This window comes from Chlorocebus sabaeus, chromosome 16 (genome assembly GCF_047675955.1).
Source record: "Chlorocebus sabaeus isolate Y175 chromosome 16, mChlSab1.0.hap1, whole genome shotgun sequence".
In the NCBI taxonomy this organism is placed as follows: domain Eukaryota; kingdom Metazoa; phylum Chordata; class Mammalia; order Primates; family Cercopithecidae; genus Chlorocebus; species Chlorocebus sabaeus.
The window spans coordinates 33347168-33369329 of NC_132919.1; the positions used below are offsets into that span (position 1 = coordinate 33347168).

General features: G+C 41.9%; 1 protein-coding gene and 1 non-coding gene across 6 annotated transcripts in view; both read right to left on the minus strand.

Moving 5' to 3' along the window:
* RFFL (ring finger and FYVE like domain containing E3 ubiquitin protein ligase) overlaps nucleotides 1-22162 on the minus strand; it is an 88813-nt gene that overhangs the window by 38461 nt on the left and 28190 nt on the right. Inside the window, exon 1 of one of the 5 annotated variants that reach the window (XM_008011042.3) lies at nucleotides 11669-11969. The exons of the other annotated variants lie outside the window; for them this stretch is intronic. The gene's annotated coding sequence lies outside the window, so the exon portion shown is untranslated. Of the gene's footprint in view, nucleotides 1-11668; nucleotides 11970-22162 lie in introns of those variants that run through there. 5 annotated transcript variants of the gene reach the window in all.
* LOC119621980 (small nucleolar RNA U13) lies at nucleotides 2239-2345 on the minus strand. Its single transcript, XR_005238609.1, has one exon. It is a non-coding gene; the product is annotated as a small nucleolar RNA U13 (small nucleolar RNA).

A 22162-nucleotide genomic window follows, 5' to 3' on the forward strand; every position in this document is an offset into this window, starting at 1 on the left:
AGAAGTTTCTGTGGCTTCCTGCATTATTTCTTTGGTCAAATAAGATGCCTCTGACATCCCACATCCCACAGGGTGAATAAAATGCCCTGATCTACCTCCCCAGTACCCAAAGATTTTTTTTCCCTTTCCCTTTCACTTGAAACATGCATCGGAAAATTTCCCTCTTGAAAGCAATACACTGACAAATTTTAAGTCCTGTTCTTTATACAAGGTCTTTTATTAAGATCTTAATGTAATCACCAGTCAATTCCTATGCTGCTCATCCGATTCATGAAGGAACTCAAGCCACAAAAGGATGGAGAAAATCTGACCAGCAGCATATGGCACACCCACACAGTAACTGCTAATGGGGAAAGAATGAGGCAAAATCTGGGTAAAAAAAAAGGAGTGGTGAAGAGAAGTTCAGTGAGTCAGTGCAAGGGAAAACACAGGTTAATAGAAAAGAAAGAAAGGGAAATGTGAAAGGAAGAAGAAAAGCAAAAAGGGAGGGAATCTATAAACCATGATCAGAAACTTAAAATCTGTAATTCTGTTCAGTTATTCATTCATTCACCCAATAGATATCGAATGCCCACTATGTGAAGGAACTGAACTAGACACTAGGGGAAAGACAAAGGTCAACCAGACAGATCTGCTCAGTGAGGCCATGGTCTAGTAGGAGATAGGTACGTACACAAACAACTATAATAGATGGCAGAAAGTGTAATGTGCCACAAATGAGACATAAAAGAGAATTCTCTGCTATGAGACTCAGGAAGAAGTGATTACACCCAGTGAGGGATCAGACTAGGGAGCCTTCATGAGAAGAATGACATTCCAAGCCAAAAGCACAACAGAAACAAGGATACTCAAGTAGGAAATCAAGGGCATACAGGAGCAGTGAGTAACTGGCAATAGCTAGTGATCCAGAGAGCCATGTCTAAATTGGATAGCTGGACTGGAGCCAGACGGAGTATTCAGAAACTAGCTTTAGTATCTGAATTTAAGTCTAGTGGAAGAGGAAGGGGACAGGGAGGAGTTCATAAACTAGGAGCCACGGGAAACTCAAAAACTTAACCCATAAAATTAAGATAATAAAATCAACACAAAATCAGTGAGAACAGATATGTAAAGTTCCTCCAAAAAGAGAATATCTTCCAAACCAAAAGCAAGAAGAGAACAAAAAGGCTTGGATGACTATATGAATACACAGGTATTTAAACAAAGAATGTGACCACATCTAAGACTGATTAGCAAAGAACTCTGGAAAAATCTAGAAAAAACAAGGAGGGGCATTTTGACTCCAGAACTGCCCAAGGCCAAGAAATACTAGAGGGAGGTGACACAACATCTCCGCAGTAGAACAAGGTGGTTATTTCATGAAGCTTAGATGGGAACAGCATATAAAGTAGCACGTAGGGGTATGGGCTCTTAGAGGCAGAGGGGCTTGGTTCAAATCTCAGTTCAACATCTTATCAGCTTAAAGAGAGTCTTGGTTTCCTCATTTGTAAATTGAAGATAATTGTGCCTACTTTGCAGGAAGATCACTGGTAGAATAAAATGCCCTACTGTATGCAAAGTACTTAATACAATACCAGGTATTATGGGAAACAATCAATAATCTTTTTTGTAACTGTATTCTGCCCTAAAAGCCATTCTATCTTATAAATCCATGCTCACCAAGCAAGCTTGATATTATTAAATTTGATTGCCAGATCTCTTGATACTGAAAAGCAATTATCCTAACAAATTCCAGAATCCTCTTAACAGAAAAGGAATCCTTCATTCTAAAATAATAAATTGGCATTCCATTCTGAGCTCAACCACTCAAGTCTGAATACAATCCTGTCTTCAAGACTAATTATTTCCAGGTTCTCAACAAAATACATTTTCTGACCCAAGACTAGACTGACGACACAGTGACCAAAATCCTGAGGGGTCATCCTGAGAAGCTAGATTGGCATCACCCTGGCCAGCCCTACCTAACTTGTATAATACTTTCCCATACTTCTCCTCCACCTTCCTCTCATACCCTTCAATCACGCACTATAGTGAAGCACTTTACCTTCCTCTCTAACCATATAGAGGTCCAATATCCCATCTTATCCATTTTTGCATTTTCCTCCATATCCCAATATAACTTGCATCAAAAGAACCACAATAAATATTTACTGTAAAACACAATTTTGCTTAACACCACAAGCCATTGCATTCCACCATTCCCACAAGCTGAGGCCTCTTTCTGATTTATTTTTCCCACATCAGATGGGTAATGCACTGACTTTGTAGTAACAAAGCTTAAGGGAGGCACATCTCATACATGTGCATGAAAATCCAATCATTACACTTATGAACAACAAAATAATCCCCTTTCTAATTTACCGAACTCTTATTCTATCCTTTTCTTCCCCCTCCTTCCTTCCCCTCCCCCACCTCTCCATTCCTAAACTGCCAGATTATTATAGAAAAATAAGAAGACTTTATTTAACTGGGTTGCTAACAAATTCATACAGCTGGAGCTAAGCCATCACTGGGTTCTAAAAACCTTTCATTTATCTCTAGCTGATGTCCTGATAGGACTTTCCAAAAAAACAGTGTCATGCAAGGTTTAGGAGCATGGGGCCTGGGTCAGACAGAACTCATAGTCTTCTTTCTGTGTGACCTGTCAAGGTGATTAATTCCCTAAGCATCATTTTTCTCATCTGTAAAATGAAGTACCTAAATGAGGTCATTCACACAAATCCTTAACACTAGAACAGTGACCGGCTTAGAGTAGGTGCTTAGTAAATACCGATACAACAGCTTTTAAAATCTTGCCTTCACACACATGCTTCTCTATGGAAGTTTGTACAAGGCAAACTCTTTGTGATCTTCCTTTTTCTTCAATTCCCAACTTCCCTAAGAAAGTAGCTGGTACTCTGCCTTCACTTCTCCATCACATACTCATTCATAAACTCAATTTCATTCTGCAGAAAGCCCTTTCTCCATGGTCACCAATGATCTTCTAATGGATAAATGTGTGGCTCTTTCCTACGTCCTCAACCTTCATGATCTCCCTGCAGCCCCATACACCCACAACCTACCCATATTCTTCCTTATGAAGCTGTCCTCAGAGGGTTACCAAGAGTTATGGACAGAAATATAACTTTAATTAAGCATTAGGCCAGGTGCAGTGGCTCACCTGTAATCCCAGCACTTTGGGAGGCTGAGGTGGGTGGATCACCTGAGGTCAGGAGTTCAAGACCAGCCTGGCCAAAACGGTAAAAACCCATCTCTACTAAAAATACAAAATTAGCCGAGTGTGCTGGCACACACCTGTAGTCCCAGCTACTCAGGAGGCTGAGGCAGGAGAATCACTTGAACCCGGGAGGTGGAGGTTGCAGTGAGCCAAGATCATGCCATTGCCCTCCAGCCTGGGCCACAGAGCAAAACTCCATCTCAAAACAAAACAAAACAAATCAAAAAACACATTAATCAGGCTGGAATTTGACGCATTTCCTTGTAATGGTAAGTCACACGGCACTAGATACTGACCATTTGCATCCCTACTGTTTCTAAAGATAGGATCTCTGACTTTAGAAGCATAAGGCTTTTTTTTTAAGAATTGCTTGACATATTTTTCAGATCCCGAATTCTGGTAAAACAGCTGATGTCAACCAGTTTGAAGACCCTCAGAGAGAAACGAAATCAGCATAATACAGTTTTTTCATCTCCTGGTCCCATTACGTCATCTTTCTCTCTCTGGTCAACCAAAAATCACCACACTCCAGCCCACTCCAAAATCCTTAAAAACTCTAGCTCCAAACTCCTCAGGGGGATGGATTTGCAGTTCTCTCTCATCTCCTCATTCTGCAGCCCTACAATTAAACCCCGCCCCCATGTCTTGGGTATTGACTTACCACACACACATCAGGCAGCACACTTACTCCCAATACACTTGAATTCTCCTTATAGGCTCCTTTTCCCACATTGGCTCCCACTGCAGGCGCAGTAGCTTGACTCACCTTTGACATCAATGACCACTCTTGCTCCCTTATTTTCCTTCCCTGGTTCCTCCTTGTGCCCCCTACATAGGCCCCAGGGCTCTGTACTCCTTACTCTTCCCTCTTCCTTTCCTTCTCTAGTGAATTTTACTTCCACTTTTTTTTTCTTTTTTTTTTTGAGACGAAGTTTTGCCTGTTGCCCAGGCTGGAGTGCAGTGGCACGATCTCGGCTCACCACAACCTTCGCCTCCCAGGTTCAAGTGATTCTCCTGCCTCAGCCTCCCCAGTAGCTGGGATTACAGGCATGTACCACCACACCCAGCTAATTTTGTATTTTTAGTAGAGACAGGGTTTCTCCGTGTTGGTCAGGCTGGTCTCGAACTCCCAACCTCAGGTGATCTGTCCGCTTCAGCCTCCCAAAATGCTGGGGTTACAGGCGTGAGCCACCACGCCCAGCCTGGTTCTACTTTTTAAATGCATCCTGGAAGTATCCCGTTCTATGTCCACTGCCATAACCTGCCCTATCTGCCATGATCCTTCTCAAGAAGGGAGACAAACACTTCCTTACTGGTCCCTTTTTTGTGACTCTCTATTCTCTACAGAGTAACCAGGGTATCCTTTTATTTAGAAAAAGAATCTCTGCTTGTCACTTTCTGTTTTAAGCCTTCAATGGTGTCCCACCACCTTTTTTTTTTGAGACAGAGTTTTCGCTCTTGTTACCCAGGCTGGAGTACAATGGTGCAATCTCGGCTCACTGCAACATCCACCTCCCGAATTCCAGCAATTCTCCTGCCTCAGCCACCTGAGTAGCTGGGATTACAGGCATGAGCCACCATGCCTGGCTAAAATTTTTTGTATTTTTAGTAGAGACGGGATTTTATCACGTTGGCCAGGCTGTTCTCGAACTCCTAACCTCAGGTGATCCACCTGCCTCAGCCACCCAAAGTGCTAGGATTACAGGTGTGAGCCACCAAGCCCAGCACCACCACACTTTTGAGTGAAGGCTAAACTCACTATCTAGCCCACAAAGTCCCCATGTGATGTGGGCTCTGCCTGCCTCTCCCACTTTACCTCATGCAGCTCTCCCTCTTCACTCACCTCGCTCTGTCCTTCAGGCACCTTCTTTCAATTCCTCAAAAATTATAAATTATTTATTGCCCCAGGGCCTACAAACTCGGGGTTCCTTTTCTGGCCGGAACATTCTCCTTAGCTCTTTTCACAAGACTGGCTCCTTCTCAGACTGCAGTTCACCTTCCCTATAACATAGCTGTCTGGCACACAGTAGGAGCTTACCAGGTATTTGTGAAAGGAACAGATTTCATATTCTTCAGTCAGGTAACTCCCGAAAGTGAATATCTGGAATCAGTCTCACCCTTCAGATTTCTAAATGCCTGCTAAACCTCCATACCTCAAATTTAGTATAGAAATGTCTCATTTCTAAATGCCTGCTAAACCTCCATACCTCAAATTTAGCATACTAGATATAAAAAACCAACCTTTCATCTTTTCCCAAACCAGTTTCTCCAGTTTTCTGAAATTACATGAGCAATATGACCCAGTTTCCACTTCAGAACAATAAATTTCCCTTTCATTTGCTTCACCTGTCCAAAATTACAATCACCTTTAAAACTAAATTCAAATATCACTTCATTCATTCACGCATTCAACCACTTACTCATTCAACAAGTACTGAGTGCCTTTTATGAGGCAGACACTATGTTAGATACTCGAAAGCAAAGCAGATATATTTTTGTCTATTATACATCAAACAATCATATAAATATTGAATTATAAACTAAAAAAAAGCAATGAAGGAAAAATGCCAGAAATCATGAGAAAAAAAATGAGAGGCATCAAGAAACACTGTTCTAATGATGGGCTGATTTAATGAAATATAATTTACCCTAGGCCGACTGCAAGGAAGAGCATACTAGACAAATGATTCAAACAAGTCCTAGAAGCAGGAGAGATAAGATCTATCTCAACGTACATACCATCTTGCCTTACGTATTATACCTATCTGTCCCCCGCACCACACTCATTTTACTGATAGCTACCTGAAAGAAAGGACATAGAGTGTCTCTTATGTGCCAACACAACACCCCCAGGAGATACTGAGTCACTGGTCTGGTACCTAGGAGCTTATGCTTGTAAAAAGCTCCCAGATGACTCTATATGCAGCCAAATTTGTAAATCATATGCCCAAACTACCCATTGAATAAACATGTATTGATTATTCTCTCATGAAAAATCTCTAAGGTCAGTGTGGTAAACTGTATCTAAAATTGGTGGCAGGCCAGGGGTGGTGGCTCACGCCTGTAATCCCAGAACTTTGGGAGGCCAAGGCAGGCAGATCATGAGGTCAGGAGTTCAAGACCAGCCTGACCAACATGGTAAAACCCCATATCTAATAAAAATACAGAAGTTAGCCAGGCGTGGTGGCACGCAACTGTAATCCCAGCTACTCATGAGGCTGTGGCAAGAGACTCACTTGAAACCGGGAGGCAGAGGTTGCAGTGAGCTGAGATTACACCACTGCACTCCAGCCTGGGTGACAGAGTGAGACTCTGTTTCAAAAAATAAAATAAAATAAAATAAATTTGGTAGTAATAATCCAAACCACACTGCAAGCTCTTTTGCAATGTGATTTTTACCCTCTATCCTTTAGAGGTGAAGTCAATGTCCCCTCCTCTTGTATCTGGGCAAAAGTGATGATGTATGACTGCCAGGCCTAGGTCTTAAGAGATCCTGCAGCTTCTGTTATGGCCCAGCCACCATGAAAAGGAGCTCGAGCTAGAATTTTTTTTTTTTTTTTTTTTTTTTTTTTTTGAGATGGTCTCAATCTGTCGCCCAGGTTGGAGTGCAATGGCACAATCTTGGCTCACTGCAACCTCTGCCTCCCGGGTTCAAGCGATTGTCCTGCCTCAGCCTCCCAAGCAGGTGGGATTACAGGTGCCCGCCACCACGCCTAGCAAATTTTTGTATTTTTAGTAGAGATGGGGTTTCACCATGTTGGTCAGGCTGGTCTGGAACTCCTGACCTCAGGTGATCCACCCACCTCGGCCTCCCAAAGTGCTGAGATTACAGGCATGAGCCACCGTGCTTGGCCATTCTATATAGATTTATGAGTGATGACAGGCCGGGCTCGGTGGCTCAAGCCTGTAATCCCAGCACTTTGGGAGGCCGAGACGGGCGGATCACGAGGTCAGGAGATCGAGACCATCCTGGCTAACACGGTGAAACCCCGTCTCTACTAAAAAATACAAAAAAACTAGCCGGGCGAGGTGGCGGGCGCCTGTAGTCCCAGCTACTTGGGAGGCTGAGGCAGAAGAATGGCATAAACCCGGGAGGCGGAGCTTGCAGTGAGCTGAGATCCGGCCACTGCACTCCAGCCTGGGCGACAGAGCCAGACTCTGTCTCAAAAAAAAAAAAAAAAAAAAAAAAATGAGTGATGACAGACCAAGAAAAAGAACTCACAGAGAACCAGGATATCCCAGCCAACAGCTAGCTCCAGAGGTATAGACATGTGCAGCCATCTTGGATCCTACAGCTCAATCAGCATCATATGGGGCAAAAAAAATATGTCCTCCTTTCCCGAATTACTAACCCACAAAATCATAGGCAATAAAATGGTTGTCATGTTATGCCACCAAAAGTCTTTGGGTAATTTGTCACACAATAGACAACTGAAACAGTCAGAAATTCAACACTCTCTTGGGCAGTCATTCAAACATTTCCCCACTTTGATGATCAAAAAACTCTTTCTCGTACTCATCAAAATTGCTCCTCCTTCAATTTAAGACCATTTCCTCTTAAATCTTTGAAGTTCATGAAGAATAATTAATAAAAATCCCCCTGGCAAAAACTATTCTTGTATTTGAAGATGATAATCAAGCTCTCCCTTAGCTTTTCCTTCTCCAGGCTAAAATCTTTCCCCCCTTTTTTAAACTTAAAATGATAAGACCTATTTTTCAACCTTTTAATCATTTTAATTATCCTCTCAAGTATGAGGGGACCAAAATTGAATGCCACATGCCAATATCTAACAGAGATTATTTCCTAGCTCTAATGGTTCATCTTTCTATAATAGAATTTCTCATAGTCCCAAATATGGCATTTTAGTACTCCAAAAGTTATGAAGTGATCTACAAAGTTAATTACTTACTATAACTATAAAAGGTTTTCTGCTCTTAACACTCAGCTTACTCCATTTTGGGATGACTGCTTTCACTCACCAGCCTGGTTTGACGCTCCACCAGGGCAGCAGGCTTTCACAACTTCCAGATATTTGAAGTATAATAGAAAAACTTGAGAGGTTGGAGTGGGCGCACCATTAATTTCAATCAAGGTCTCTAACCACAACCAGGGCCTTCCCATAGGTCAGGCAGGTTCTGAGCACCTCCTCTTCCTACCTTGATGATAGAGTGGCCTTGTAAAAGGCAAGACCGTTAGCACTTGCCTATCGAGCAAAAGCACCATTTCTGTGGAACCTGATAGAGTATATTTAACTACTATATTAAGAGACAAACCAGTTGCTTAATGCAGTGTAAGAACCATGTTTTCTCTCTGAGTCTTACCTGAAAGTAAGTATGCTTTGGTATCAGACTAGCTTTATAATCACTGGTAAAATAGGGATAATAAATAAAGCCTACCCAACACAAATAAAACCATATGAGGGAAATAATTTTGTAAAACACCATGAAAATGTTGTAATATTGTCGGACTAGATCTCAGCAAGCCCTTTAAATCTTCAAATTAACTTTGAATGATTACTTGACGGTTGCAGGTAACATACAAAGTAAGCAGCCATGGGCTCATGTTCATCAAATAGGAATAAAAAACCATGCCATCTAACAAAAAAGCTTATGGATTTTCTAATATTGCAAAGAATAACGGTTTGACCCTGGAGATCCAGGTCAGCCACTCTCTCTGATGGTGTCAAGCTCTAGTCCAGGGATACCAAGTTCAGTCAAGGAACTCAACAGTCTAGTGGAAGAAACAGACAGTGCTGTCTGTCAGAAAAGACAGAGAAGTCAGAGAAGACGCATATATGAACTAAGTGTCCTGAGGGATGAGTATCTTGCCAGTTGGAGAAGGGACAGTCCATTCGGAAAAGGCAGAGTCCTAAAAGACATGGTATATCCAGGGAATGTTAAAATGAGAAGTTCAGTGAAGCTGGAGAGGAGAGAAATGGCCAGGGGAGAGGGAGATAAGATGGTTAACAGCAACATGTAGGAAAGAATCCAACTGTGAAAGGTTTTAGAAGTCAAGCTAAGTGGAAAACAGAGAACAAATGGCACCTTAAATGAAAAGATTAGATGTTGACTTTTAAAAGATAACTTAGGCAGTAATATGGAGAAGATAGGAGCAAGGTAAGACTTATGGTGGAGTGGCCATTTGATAAGGGTCTGAACTAGGAGTTACAAACTCAAATTGCTAGAGGCAATGCAGACAAAATGCTAAGTCTTCAGTGTGTAAGATGTCAGAAGATGGTGGTATCTGTAATGTTTGAAGAGTACAGGCCCTCTCTCTGATGGTGCCTAAAAGTATTTACACACAAAATTTTAAGCCCTTAGTGATTGACAGATTTTTGAGATGGAGTCTCCTGTGCCTTGGCTGGAGTTCGGCAGCACAATCTCGGCTCACTGAAACCTCCGCCTCCTGGGTTCAAGCAATTCTCTTTCCTCAGCCTGCCGAGTAGCTGGTACCACAGGCACTGGCCACCATGCCTGGCATGCTTTTTTTTTTTTTTTTTTTTTAATAGATACAGGGTTTCACCATGTTGGCCAGGATGGTCTCAAACTCTCTCTCCTTTTTTCTTTTCTTTTCTTTTTTTTTTTTTTTTTTGATATAGAGTCTCACTGTTGCCCAGGCTGGAGTACAGTGGTGTGATCCTCACTCACTGCAACCTCCACCTCCTGGGTTCAAGCAATTCTCCTGTTTCAGCATCCTGAGTAGCTGGAATTACAGGTGCCACCACGCCCAGCTAATTTTTTGTTGTTAGTAGAGATGGGTTTTCACCATGTTTGCCAGGCTGGTCTCAAACTCCTGACCTCAGGTTATTCACCCACCTTGGCCTCCCAAAGTGCTGTGATTACAGGTATGAGCCACCATGCCCAGCCTGATTTTAATTGTCCAGTTTTGACCTCTGGTAAATTAAGGCAATGACAGTGTGAATGAAGAAAAGCCACACATCAAACAGTACTCCAATAAAATCAACAGGGTTTAGCACATTTAAAGATGTGAAACTAAAAAGAATGAATAGGGCTGGGCACAGTGGCTCATGCCTGTAATCCCAGCACTTTGGGAGTCCAAGGCAGGTGGATCACGAGGTCAAGAGATCAAGTCCATCCTGGCCAACATGGTGAAACCCTGTCTCTACTAAAAATACAAAAATTAGTTGGGCGTGGTGCCACATGACTGTAGTCCCAGCTACTCAGGAGGCTGAGGCAGGAGAATCACTTGAACCTGGGAAGCAGAGGTTGCAGTGAGTTGAGATCGTGCCACTGCATGCAGCCTGGGCGACACAGCAAGACTCCGTCTCGGGGAAAAAAAAAAGAGTCGATAAGAGGATCGGAGTTGAGAAAGTACAGTACAGGCTCTTGCTCATTCTACCCTTACTGAGAACCTACTATGTGCAACGTACCATGGATACAATTCTAACAAAGCAGACTCTGATTCTCAATACATACTATGATTGGAGTAAATACCAGGTTCTCCTGAGCACTCACCTAGCCCTGGTAAGTAAGAAGAGGCTTTGTGGAAGAGGTGACTTCTAGGCTGAAACCAGCTGGCCAGATTAAGCTTGGGGAAGGTGTGTAAAAGAAGGCTTATATGTGCTAAGGTCTGAGGTGAAAGAGAACATGGGCAATTTGTTGGAATTATAAGGAGCAGAAACGTAATTTTGAAGGTGACGACCGTCTAGAGATATCATAGTCTGATTAGGTGAAGGGTTCAAAAGTTTGGAGATGAAAAGCAGGAAGGAGACAGGGTAGCAGCCTAGTAGAATTAGAAATGAGGAGGTTCTTCCTATTAATTCAGAAAGGAATACAGGAACAAACTCACTGGTAAGACAGTGTTCTCTACAACTCAATATTTAGTTATTAGGAAGGCAACCAAATGCCTTCGCTTCTTTTCCTTTAACAATGGCTTAGTTTGACTAAAGTGTTTCTCATAAGACACATACACAAAAAAAACAAAATACAAGAGCAAACAATGGATAAAGCTGTAAACCTAACGTTTTACTTTTCTAAGATTTATATAATCAGTGGTTTAATTGGACCTAACGCCACATCCAGAACCCAAATGAAAGAAAACTTCTGGCCGGGCGCAGTGGCTCACGCCTGTAATTCCAGCACTTTGGGAGGCTGAGGAGGGTGGGTCACCTGAGCTCTGGAGTTCGAGACCAGCCTGACCAACACGGCGAAAGTCTGTCTCTACTAAAAATACAAAATTAGCTGGGCGTGGTGGCACACACCTATAATCCCAGCTACTTGGGAGGCCAAGGCAGGAGAATCACAACCCAGGAGGTGGAGGTTGCAGTGAGCTGAGATCGCGCCATTGCGCTCCAGCCTGGGCAACAAGAGTGAAACTCTGTCTCAAAAAAAAAAAAAAAAAACCTGACTCACTTCTGAAGACAGGATTTTCCCAGTTTCTAATGCAGCTTCATCTAGCTAATGAAATTTAAGAAAACAGTCTGAGGCTACCTGATTTTGCCAGTTTCAAAACATTGCCACGAGAGAAAGCAAGCTGTCTCTAGTTCCTGTGGCTGAGGTCGTTGGAGCCATGTTCAGATGAGATCATCGCAGGAACCAAGAGCAGTGGCTTTCATGCGAAGTGAATGGTGCCGCCTGGGGATGTATCTTTGGTAAGCAAGATTGCAACAGAGCAGGGAGTTTACTCAGGACAGTGCTGACTCATGCTGGGCAAAACTTGTATTTCCCAAACAACTCGGCCTGAACCAACCGCAATCAACTGCAACCTAGGAAAGAAGAGGCACCCCACTGATTGTTTTAAATCAAGTGCTGATTACTGGGGGCAGGTAAACCTCATTCCCCCACTGCTGGTAATTTGGCCACCTCCAGAGCCCTTACCCAAAAAGTTCCAGTGGCCAGTTTCTAAAATTCCATCTGAGAACAGGCTGGGGCTGGGGTCAGCAAGATTACTGAACATAGCAGGTTCACAGCTCTGAAGATTTCCCCAGGAGGCTGATAAAGAAGTCACTTTGCATTTACAAATTAGAACATCTGGGTCAGTGGACTCAGGGAACTTGCCTAGTCATCATTAGCCAGTCAAATCATTAGGGTGAATTTTTGTCAGTTCTAACCAGGCTCATTGTTCTTTTTTCCCACTAGGCCTCCTCTGACCTCTCTATTTCTTTAGACAACTCAAGTTCTCTCATTAAGATAGACATACTGGAATTTTTTTTTTTTTAATCAGCTGCCACATTCTCTATGCTAAAGCCAAATCATCCACCATCACACCTACTGGATGCATAGGGAATATAGAAGTCTATGAAAATCACCCTAATACTTGCTCTGAAAAGAGAAATCCCTAAATTTATGTCAATTCTCATTTATTAGCCTGCTTATTTAAAAAAAATAATTCTAGAATGACTGGCTCATCATCAGCTATTAATTATTGAATTTGCCCTGACAGGCTAGAATTGACATTGGTGTCATAAAAAAAAAAAAAAAAAAAAAAAAGACAAAGTCCTTCCTTTCTGTGTGCTTTAATTTGACAAGAGAAAAACTAAAGTTCCTATTAGATCTTTCTGTTTCCTGCTTAAAATGTATGACAGTTCCCCACGACCATCAGCTATTTCTTGGCAGGGCATTTGAGGTAGGTCTCACACGGCATGAACTCTGGATGTAGCTGCCAACTCAGCTTGTCATTCAATAATGTTAGGTTAATTAAAATGTACATGCAGACAGAATTTGGGTTTAAAAACTATACTACTTAATTCTATTCCTTTTCAAGGGGCTAGTTTTAAAAAGTTATTTATCCAACTCACTTAATTCTCCTTAATTACATTATTCCAGTAGGATAGCCATGCTGAGCTTTTATAAGGTATTATAAAATGTTTCCTGTTTTATTTCCTCCCCTTCAGTGTTTTCCTTTCAGAAAACGGCTTTGTTTAAAGAAGTTTCCTTATAGTACATGTTAATTAGTCCTTTCCAAAGGATAAACACATCTTTACAGAAGCTGACAACCATTATCTCTTCAACCACACTTTAAAAAAATATTTCTGCAGTTGATGATAATTTACAAATTCTAGTATGAAACAACTCTCAAGGTACAGACAAACATGGAACCTCCTTCAGAAAAAAAGAAAGATTAGAAAAGGTCCTGATCCGTTCTATATTTGTGAACTTTAAATAAAAAAGAGGGCTGGGCACGGTGGTTCACACCTATAATTGCAGCACTTTGGGAGGCCGAGGTGGGCAGATCACCTGAGGTCAGGAGTTCAAGACCAGCCTGACCAACATGGAGAAATCCCCACCTCTACTAAAAATACAAAATTAGCTGGGTGTGGTGGCACATGCCTGTAATCCCAGCTACTTGGGAGGCTGGGGCAGGAGAATCGCTTGAACCCAGGAGGCAGAGTTTGCAGTCAGGAAGGAAGGAAGGAAGGAAGGAAGGAAGGAAGGGAGGAAGGGAGGGAGGAAGGGAGGGAGGAAGGGAGGGAGGAAGGGAGGGAGGGAGAAAATCCAGACAGTACTATACCCAGGAGACAGATACGAACTATATGAAGAGCAGACTGAAGGCCAAAGGCATGGAACTCCTAACTTGACTAAGAGAAACACCACTGAGCAAGTGAGCAGAGCTGCTGCAGCTTATCATTCCCCTCTTTGGGATTCTGATACAATTTTAACCAACTTCCCCAAATTATGGCCACACTCCAGCCTAGTTCCTCCTTTTAAACTGGAAAGGTTGAGGATTACATTTTAGAGCTTAAAAAGGTACTCATTTGAACTAGTGGTTTCAGGCACTTGAGGTTTTATGAGGTTATCTGAAAATTATGAGAATATGAGGCTATGGAAGAAATAATAACTGTGACTTTCTGATTAAGTTTTTTCAATACATTATTTTAAAATTAGCCAGGCATGGTGGCATACACCTCTAACCCCAAATACAAGGGAGGCTGGGGCAGGAGAATTGCTTGAACCCAGGAGACGGAGGTTGCAGAGCCGAGATTGCGCCTCTGCACTTCAGCCCAGGCGACAGGAGGAGACTATCTCAAAACAAAAAACAACAGAAACAAAAAATACGTTATTTTAAAACTCAAGTAACTTAGCACCCAAAACTATTTATACTTTTTTTAATAGGGTGGTCCCAACAGATATTTAATGATTGTGCATATGTGTGCCTGCCCACTGTTTCACTTGAACAGAAATATGTGATGTCATCGACATCCTAGATTTACTTTCTTTTCTGCAATAGATCTTGACATTATAAACAATAAACAGGTTTCAAAAGAGAAATTAAAATGTCCATTTCTCAGGGTTCTGTAGTCTTCCAAATCCATAGAAGATTACCAAATACATACGGAAGATCTGGGAGGATGCACATGGCAGGGAAAGAACTGTAATGGGAATAAAGATCAAAGAGCTATGTTTAGCTTTGTCCAAATTACCCCCAAAAATTCAGTATATAAATTTTTTTTACAACAAGCATATATTCAAATATGATTTGGTAGTTTAAAATTCAGTTAAAATTTTAAACTTTGTATCGCTTACAAACTACTTTACTCTCACTTCACACTCTTTCCTCTCAACATCTCCCTTTTATTTACTTCCCTACCCCCAGCATCCTAAATGATACTGCACATTTCTTGTTTTTAACAAAATTAATCTTACTTGTGTCCACATCCTTTTTCTAACTGAGAAGTCGGTGAATGGATAAACGCACACTTCCAGGAACCAGTGCCTGTCTCACCTTGTTGATAATTAATGACTGCCAAATTCTAATCTTTGGTGTTCAGGGACCTTACAACCTTTTTTTCCTTTTTTTTTTTTTTTAACTATAGAATATACTATTTAAGAAAAACAATATGATGGCAACCAAACATTTATCATCTAATAAATCACAGAAATTAAGCATGAAAAATGAAGTAAACTTTATGATACTCAACAATTAATTCTAGGGGTACTTAAGAATCAACAGGTGTGCTTACTGAAAATGAACATTTCCCATCCCAGTCCCTCAGACACTCTGAATTAGCAGACATGGAGGGAGGCCGCAGAAACTGAATTTTTTTTTTTTGAGATGGAATCTCGCTCTCGTCGCGCAGGCTGGAGAGTAGTGGCACAATCTCAGCTCTCTGCAACCTCCACCTCCCAGCTTCAAGCAATTCTCCTTCCTCAGCCTCCCGAGTAGCTAGGATTATAGGCGTGTGCCACCATGTCTGGCTAATTTTTGTATTTTAAGTAGAGACAGGGTTTCGTCATGTTGGCCGGGCTGGTCTCAAACTCCTGACCTCAGCTGATCCACCTGCTTCAGCCTCCCAAAGTGCTAGGATTACAGGCTTGAGTCATCATGCCCGGCCAAAACTGAATTTTTAATCAGTATCTCTCTCTTCCAAGCCTTTTTTTTTTTTTTTTTTTTTGAGACAAGAGTCTTATTCTGTCGCCCAGGTTGGAGCTCAACGTGGCACAATCTCTCGGCTCACTGCAACCTTCACCTCCGGGTTCAAGCAATTCTCCTGCCTCAGCCTCTCAAGTAGGTGGGATTACTATGCACCACCACGCCAGGCTAATTTTTGTATTTTTAGTAGAGACGGAGTTTCGTCATGTTGGCCAGGCTGGTCTTGAACTCCCGGCCTCAAGTGATCTGCCTGTCTCAGCCTCCCAAAGTGCTGGGATTATAGGTGTGAGCCACTGTGCCCGGCCTTCCAAGCAATTCTGACACAGATGGGTCTTGAATCATGTTTTGAGAAAAAGGACACAGCTATGTTCCCTAAGCACTGTTTAGAGTGAAATGAAAAACAGTTTTTTCAAAGACTGAACAGTAGTCACACTGAGCAGGTCCTACACATAAGTCCCCTCACCCACAAGAACCACAAAAAATGTAACAAACTATATTTACTTTGTTGGTTGGACCATTATTTTCTTCAAACTTTCAGAGACAATTATCCTAACTACCATTAAGGATTTCACCTGTCACCCACAGTCTTATTATACTGAGACATTTTCACACCTGGATGCAATACAAGGGGCTTAATGGAATATTTATGGCTAAAAATTAAAGTTCACTTGACTCAACAGAACAGTCAAATAAAACAAAGGAGAAAACCTCCCCCAAGGAACAGGTTGAAAGTAGAGGCTTTTGACTTCCTGATGAGCCAATTTTGCCCAGAAATTCAAACCATGGGATGCTATAAAGCTCATATGTCTTGAGAGTGCCCAAATGTCAACTTATCGCCAGAGCATCAGCCAGTGCAGGCTTACTGTAACATTTGGAAGCACAAACCTGCTGTATAAAATGGACTCTCCTGGGAGATGGAGGCTGTCACCATGGCAGAGATCATTCCGTCTTGGGGCCAGAAGGACCAGGCAGTCCCTTTAATCTTTAACAAGCCACTTTCACATTTAGATACAGGAACTGGCACTGCATGAGGCTCAACCTGCTTCACAGCACTTTGCTGCAAAACAACCCCCCAGTTGCATGAGGGCATGCTAACCCAGTCTGTCCCCACTGGTACAGTTACCAGAATCTATTCTATAATGCAATTGTGAGTACTTTATTATCCACTATGGTATAATACTTCATAGCTCAGAAAAGGTATCCAATATCAAGAGGCTAGCAACTGCCTACCTCAGGCACAATGAAATACTAGGTTCCTGCGTTAGTAATTGAAAAAGTAGCAAGCATGCAGGAAAGAATCCAGAGGGGTCAGGACCCAGCCTGAGGACCCGATGACAAGACTGGGAGAAAGGAAGTCAGCAAGAAGTTAGCGACATGACCAAACTGCTATCTTGGGCAGCTCATTTCAGAAACCCAGCAACAGAAATCTTGGAACCATTTGATAGGTATATAATTTTCTATATAAGGCTATTTCTTAGGTTTTTTTTGTTTTGCTTTTGTTTTTTGCCCTGAGCAGCCAATACAGAAGAAGGGCAGGGAAAAGACCCCTGTCATCAAATTCCATCACCTAAACTCTAATAGCCTCATTACATTATGACTTAGCAGGCTCATGTCCTATTACTACCTCGCCCCAGTAACCATACTCTCAGAAAAAAGATTCTGTAATTCAACTCTGCAGATTACCTGAATTCAAAATATACCTCTGAATTCGTCTCTTCTCCTAATACACACACTCACATGCTCTGTCTCCCTGACACACATGCCCTGCCTCCAATAAGTCAAACTTCCTAAATGTCTACCACTAATAATGCCCCAAGATTAACTTACCTTTGTTCATGTCCGCAAGTCTAGGGGGCCTTTGTCAACACGTGTTTCATCTTGAGGTGTGATTTCTAGCCAAGTAGATAAGATTACCTGTTCACCTACAATTAATATTCAACCTGGTTTCTGCAGGCTATAGAAATAAAAGGATACAACTGCACAGCTTGAATGTCCCATCAACGTAATCAAAGTAATGGAAGAAGGAGAGAAGGCAGAAGGAGAGATTTCAAAATAAAGACTGAACTGTGCACTTCAGTAGTACTTAGGAAAACACTCCATCTGACTAAGCAGCTGATGAGTAGACAAATACCCAAAGGACTGTGCATTCTCTGAAGATTATTTTGCTCACAGTTCCCACTTCTCCCAAGGTTCTGCAAGAGATCACATCATAAAATCAGCCTTCCATTATTTATAATAAAGTGCATAGATGCATCCTAACATCCAGTATTCTACTGATTTACTCACAAACAAAGCTAAAACCTTATTTCAACTCAAACCCCTGTAACAAGGAAGAAAACGTATTTTCTTTAGGTCTTTCAAAGGTACCTCTCTCATCCCTTTTATAACAGAACAGACAAGGGTTGGAGAAAGGAACCCAAAGCTCCATCCCAGGTCCTAAATGCTTAAAAAAACTCACATTAAAAAAATGTCCCATAATACACTACCCATTTGAAAAAAAGCATTGTGAACAGCAGGGGGGAATATATATTTAGATATATATGATAGATATGCACACACATACATACACCGAGAGAGGGGGAGAGAGAGCACACGCAGGTGCAAAAGAGCGAGCAAGCATGCACACATATACTTAACAAGTCTAAAACCATTTAATAACAGTTATTCCTAGTAGGAATGGGGGTCTAACTTCTGCTTTATGCTACTTCAGCTGGTTTTGTTTTGTTTTGTTTTTCTGAGATGGTTCTCACTCTGTTGCCCAGGCTGGAGTGCAGTGGTGTGATCACAGCTCACTGCAGCCTTGACCACCCTGGCTCAAGCAATCTCCCACCTCAGCCTCACGAGTAGCTGAGATCACTGGTGCATGCCACCATGCCTGGCTAATTCTTTCATTATTTGTAGAGATGGGGTCTCAATATCTTTCCCAGACTGATCTCGAACACCTAGACTCAAGCAATCCTCCTGTCTCGACCTCCCAAAGTGCTGAGATTATAGGTGTGAGCAGTTTAAGTTAATTGTATTAGAAATAAAGTACCTAACACCATTTGATAATATAAACCAAAACAATTTGAAAAAGGTTTTAGGGCCTTTGGAAGCCAAATTTTGAGTACATTTAAAGCTACAGTCATGGAGGCAAATGTATAAAAAATTAACAAGAAATTCAGAGTTTTGAAATTGTATTATTTGTCTATGGGCAATACTGTACTAGGAGTGCTATGCTATCTATCGCTGGATAAAAAGAGTTCATCTAGGGCCTTGCTGTCAAGGAAACCATGGCAGGGGTGCTAAAAAGCCAGTCAGCAGACCATTGTGACACTGTATGGAGGCAGATTCATCCAGAGAGCTAAAAATACAACTCAAAAATCATCTATCTTGGTACCAGTACCATGCTGTTTTGGTTACTGTAGCCTTGTAGTATAGTTTGAAGTCAGGTAGCGTGATGCCTCCAGCTTTGTTCTTTTGGCTTAGGATTGTCTTGACAATGTGGGGTCTTTTTTGGTTCCATATGAACTTTAAAGCAGTTTTTTCCAATTCTGTGAAGAAAGTCATTGGTAGCTTAATGGGGATGGCATTGAATCTATAAATTACCTTGGGCAGTATGGCCATTTTCACAATATTGATTCCTCCTATCCATAAGCATGGTATGTTCTTCCATTTGTTTGTGTCCTCTTTTATTTCACTGAGCAGTGGTTTGTAGTTCTCCTTGAAGAGGTCCTTTACATCTCTTGTAAGTTGGATTTCTAGGTATTTTATTCTCTTTGAAGCTATTGTGAATGGGAGTTCATTCATGATTTGGCTCTCTGTTTGTTACTGGTGTATAAGAATGCTTGTGATTTTTGCACACTGATTTTGTATCCTGAAGGCTACAGTAACCAAAATAGCATGGTACTGGTACCAAAACAGAGATATAGACCAATGGAACACAACAGAGCCCTCAGAAATAATACCACACATCTACAGCCACCTGATCTTTGACACACCTGACAAAAACAAGAAATGCAGAAAGGATTCCCTGTTTAATAAATGGTGCTGGGAAAATTGGCTAGCCATAAGTAGAAAGCTGAAACTGGATCCTTTCCTTACTCCTTATACGAAAATTAATTCAAGATGGATTAGAGACTTAAATGTTAGACCTAAAACCATAAAAACCCTAGAAGAAAACCTAGGTGGCCGGGCGCGGTGGCTCAAGCCTGTAATCCCAGCACTTTGGGAGGCCGAGACGGGTGGATCACGAGGTCAGGAGATCGAGACCATCCTGGCTGACACGGTGAAACCCCGTCTCTACTAAAAAATACAAAAAACTAGCCGGGCGAGGTGGCGGGCGCCTGTAGTCCCAGCTACTCGGGAGGCTGAGGCAGGAGAATGGCGTGAACCCGGGAGGCGGAGCTTGCAGTGAGCTGAGATCTGGCCACTGCACTCCAGCCTGGGCCACAGAGCAAGACTCCGTCTCAAAAAAAAAAAAAAAAAAAAAAAGAAAACCTAGGTAATACCATTCAGGACATAGGCATGGGCAAGGACTTCATGTCTAAAACACCAAAAGCAATGGCAACAAAAGCCAAAACTGACAAATGGGATCTAATTAAACTTAAGAGCTTCTGCACAGCAAAAGAAACTACCATCAGAGTGAACAGGCAACCTACAGAATGGGAGAAAATTCTTGCAATCTACTCATCTGACAAAGGGCTAATATCCAGAACCTATAAAGAACTCAATCAAATTTACAAGAAAAAAACAAACAACCCCATCAAAAAGTGGGCAAAGGATATGAACAAACACTTCTCAAAAGAAGACATTCATACAGCCAACAGACACATGAAAAAATGCTCATCATCACTCACCATCAGAGAAATGCAAATCAAAACCACAATGAGATACTGTCTCACACCAGTTAGAATGGCAATCATTAAAAAATCAGGAAACAACAGGTGCTGGAGAGGATGTGGAGAAATAGGAACACTTTTACACTGTTGGTGGGACTGTAAACTAGTTCAACCATTGTAGAAAACAGTGTGGCAATTCCTCAAGGATCTAGAACTAGAAATACCATTTGACCCAGCCATCCCATTACTGGGGATATACCCAAAGGATTATAAATCATGCTGCTATAAAGACACATGCACACATATGTTTATTGTGGCACTATTCACAATAGCAAAGACTTGGAATCAACCCAAATGTCCATCAGTGACAGACTGGATTAAGAAAATGTGGCACATACACACCATGGAATTCTATGCAGCCATAAAAAAGGATGAGTTCGTGTCCTTTGTAGGGACATGGATGCAGCTGGAAACCATCATTCTCAGCAAACTATCGCAAGAAAAGAAAACCAAATACCACATGTTCTCACTCATAGGTGGGAACTGAACAATGAGATCACTTGGACACAGGAAGGGGAAGATCACACACCAGGTCCTATTGTGGGGAGGGGGGAGAGGGGAGGGATAGCATTAGGAGATATACCTAATGTAAATGACGAGTTAATGGGTGCAGCACACCAACATGGCACATGTATACATATGTAACAAACCTGCATGTTGTACACATGTACCCTAGAACTTAAAGTATAATAATAATAAATAAATAAATAAATAAATAAAAACCTCCTATCTTTGTCAGTCAAATCAGTTTTACTAAGTAATCTGATGAACTTAAAAACCAGATATAACACCTATTAGAATGGCTAAAATTAAAAATGGTGGCCGGGCACAGTGGCCCATGCCTGTATTCGCAGTACTTTGGGAGGCCACGGCAGGTGAATTGCCTGAGACCAGGAGTTTGAGACCAGCCTGGCCAACAGGGTGAAACCCAGTCTCTACTAAAAATACAAAAAATTAGCCAGGTATGGTGGCACGTGCCTGTAGTCCCAGCTACTCAGGAGGGTGAGGCAGGAGAATGGCTTGAACCTGGGAGGCAGAGGCTGCAGTGAGTCAAGATTATGCCACTGCACTCCAGCCTGGGCTATAGAGCAAGACTCCATCTCAAAAAAAAAAAAAAAAATTTAAAAATGATGACAATATCAAATGCTGGTGAGGATGCAAAGAAACTGGATCTCATATACTGCTGGTGAGACTGTAAAATGGTACAGCAACTCTGGAAAAGAATTTAGCAATTTTGGCCTGGTGCAGTGGCTCACACCTGTCATCCCAGCACTTTGGGAGGCTATCATGGGCAGATCACTTGAGGTCAGGAGTTCAAGACCAGCCTGGCCAACATGGTGAAACTCCATCTCTACTAAAAATACAAAATTTGGTTGGTAGTGGTGGTGCACACCTGTAGTCCCAGCTACTTGGGAGGCCGAGGCAGGAGAATTGCTTGAACCCAGGAGGCAGAGGTTGCAGTGAGCTGAGATCATACCACTGCACTCCAGCCTGGGTAAAGGAGTCAGTGAGACTGTCTCAAAAAAAAAAAAAAAATAGTTTAGCAATTTCTTTGGAAAACTGAACATACACTTACCTTAAGAACCAGCAATTTCATTCCTGGATGCTTAGCCCAAAGAAATTAAAACTTGGGTTCATACAAACACATGTACACAAATGTTCATTATGGCTTCATCTGTAACAGCCCCAAACTGCTAACAACTAAAATGCCCTTCAGGTGAATAGTTAAACAGC